We start from the raw sequence: 3091 nt of genomic DNA on the forward strand, positions 1-3091 counted from the left end.
AGCGCAAAAATATGTTAAAAGTGTGAAATCATTAACCAAAAACTCGAAAATAATGTGCAGAGACTAAGTCCGAAAGGGCAAATGGTTAACCAGTAAGCAGAGTAATCATTAACCAAAAAGCGCAAAAATATGTTAAAAGTGTGAAATCATTAACCAAAAACTCGAAAATAATGTCCAGAGACTAAGTCCGAAAGGGCAAATGGTTAACCAGTAAGCAGAGTAATCATTAACCAAAAATCGCAAAAGTAAGTAAAAAGTGTGAAATCATTAACCAAAAACTCGAAAATAATCTCCAGAGACTAAGTCCGAAAGGGCAAATGGTTAACCAGTAAGCAGAGTAATCATTAACCAAAAATCGCAAAAGTAAGTAAAAAGTATGAAATCATTAACCAAAAAGCGCAAAAATATGTTAAAAGTGTGAAATCATTAACCAAAAACTCGAAAATAATGTGCAGAGACTAAGTCCGAAAGGGCAAATGGTTAACCAGTAAGCAGAGTAATCATTAACCAAAAAGCGCAAAAATATGTTATAAGTGTGAAATCATTAACCAAAAACTCGAAAATAATGTCCAGAGACTAAGTCCGAAAGGGCAAATGGTTAACCAGTAAGCAGAGTAATCATTAACCAAAAAGCGCAAAAATATGTTAAAAGTGTGAAATCATTAACCAAAAACTCGAAAATAATGTCCAGAGACTAAGTCCGAAAGGGCAAATGGTTAACCAGTAAGCAGAGTAATCATTAACCAAAAAGCGCAAAAATATGTTAAAAGTGTGAAATCATTAACCAAAAACTCGAAAATAATGTCCAGAGACTAAGTCCGAAAGGGCAAATAATTAACCAGTAAGCAGAGTAATCATTAACCAAAAAGCGCAAAAGTAAGTAAAAAGTGTGAAATCATTAACCAAAAAGTCGAAAATAATGCCCAGAGACTAAGTCCGAAAGGGCAAATGGATAACCAGAAAATCCGTCGAATAATGTCCAGAGACTAAGTCCGAAAGGGCAAATGGTTAACCAGTGGAAGGGCGATCAAGCGGAAAAATTTGCCCCGGTTACCCGGGATGGAGTTCCAGAGGTCCGGCCAGAGTTGTCAAATTCGTCCCGCTGATCGGACGCTTGTCATTCGGGTGGCTGGGGGTTGGCGGGGTATCTGCACAGTAGTAGGAGGTGGCAAGTCGGGACTTGGACGTTTATTCCAAGAGTCCACCCGAGCCTCCAGGTCTGCAGAGACCGACCCTAGCTGCCGCCCAACCGACTTTTAAGCCTTTTTCGGATGGGGATTTTTTCCCATTTTCGTCCATTTTTCGGGTTTTCTGTCGGGCTTAATAGGCGGCAGCCTGACCCCCGGCCGAGGCGGGGGGCGCACTCTCCCTTGCGTAAGGGTCCGGATTTGCCCCGGAAAGTGCCCCCGACGGCCTCCCGACCCGGGTGCCTGCAGGGCGGGGGAAAGGGTAGTCCCAGCCGCAGGAAATCATTAACCAAAAGACTTAGCCGTCGGGGCAGAGGCTAAGACCCGGGCTGGTGAAATCATTAACCAAAAGGAATGCACCCTTTTCCGAAAGTGCAGGCCGAAATAAGGCGAGCCTTGGGCCGGGAAGGCCAAAACCCCCAACTCATGGAAGTGTATGGGGTCGGACTCGGCGACTTTCCCGGGCCCCGAGTTGACCTTTCCCCACGGGGGCGGTCAAGTTGCTCCCGCCAAGAGGGCACGTTGCATTTGCTGCCGCTCTAGTCCCCGGGCTAGTTAATCAGTTGCCGTCGGAAGTCCCGATGCCGAAATGAAAAATGGCCGTTGCGGCGATTTGGCGCCTCATTTTCGGAAGGACTACCGGCAGGCAACCCGCCGAATTGACACTTGCGATTCGGGTGGCTGGGGGTTGGCGGGGTACCCGGAGATTTTCGGGAACTCGATTTTCAGAACTTTTGCTGGCAGCGGTTGCACTTGCAAAGTGGCCGAAGAAGTGCTCCCTCAAGGAAGGACCTTCTTTTGAAATAAAAGACCTTCCGAAGAGTGCCTGGAAGTCATTTATGAGCATTTAAGGGTAAATCTGGCGGACTTTCCATGCTCTGTTGCCGGCTCTGAAATATCGCACAGTTGGGTCTAGGCCGGTAGACTGGCTGTGAAAACAGACAAAGTGTTTTGGCGAGCGAGAGAAAACAAGGCCTTGGAACAGATTGGGGGGTGCGGAGGCACACCACACCCACAGGAAAAGAATTAATGAAAAAAAAACCAAAGTCTATGACATGTCTGTTGGTACAGTGAGAAAAGCAAAGAAGGGAGGCTGCGATGGCAGAGCAAAGCCGACCTTCATACAGATATACATGTCAAAGAAAGAAACTATGCCCGCAAAAGACTTGGTGCGAAATAACAAGGCTCCTTGTGAACGGTTATCTTTGTCTGTCAGGCGCAGATTGTGGCGGCGTCGCCTGGTTTCCTTGGGTTGCACTACATGTATGTCCTAGTCTCAAACGAAAAGTGCGTGCCCAGAATTTTGTCCAAGTTAGGCGACGCACGCCGGCTGGCATCACCTCTCCGTGCGAGCGCCGAAAGCTTTGGTCGACCTGTTTGGCTACGCTGGTCGCGGTTGCTCCTTACAGTGATGGGGACGGAAAACCGATGCGAGTTGACCAGGCGACGTCAACCAAGTTGCATGCTTTCTCCCCCCCCCCCCGCCGCCGCCAACCCCACACTGTGTGAAAGGAAAAAAAAGTGCGTGCCCAGGTCACTCGATCGATACGGCGAGGACTGTCCGACGTTGGAGGGCCCAGGCGGGCTAGCATTTATTTGCTGGTGTTTCAGGCTCAGCGGTTACCTCCCGTTTCTGTCCCTTGTGTCAGACGGACATTCCTCTCGAGAGTTTGGCCACTTGGTCGGCGGCGTGCTAGGTAGATTACTCGTTGTGCGCCGTCTCCTGTGTGCTGATCTCTGTGCTGTTCGTGTGAGGCCGAGACGTCCCACTGGTCGCTACCGCAGTGGTCCGATTGTGAAGCTCCGGAGCGGGGCGTCCCGTTCCGGCCAGCTCGAGCACTCGATTTCTCTAGCACCAGAGCAAGGGCACACGCGCGGTGTGTGTGTGTGTATGCTTTGTATTT

This window comes from Heterodontus francisci, unplaced genomic scaffold, assembly GCF_036365525.1.
Source record: "Heterodontus francisci isolate sHetFra1 unplaced genomic scaffold, sHetFra1.hap1 HAP1_SCAFFOLD_1076, whole genome shotgun sequence".
NCBI classification, from domain to species: Eukaryota; Metazoa; Chordata; class Chondrichthyes; order Heterodontiformes; family Heterodontidae; genus Heterodontus; species Heterodontus francisci.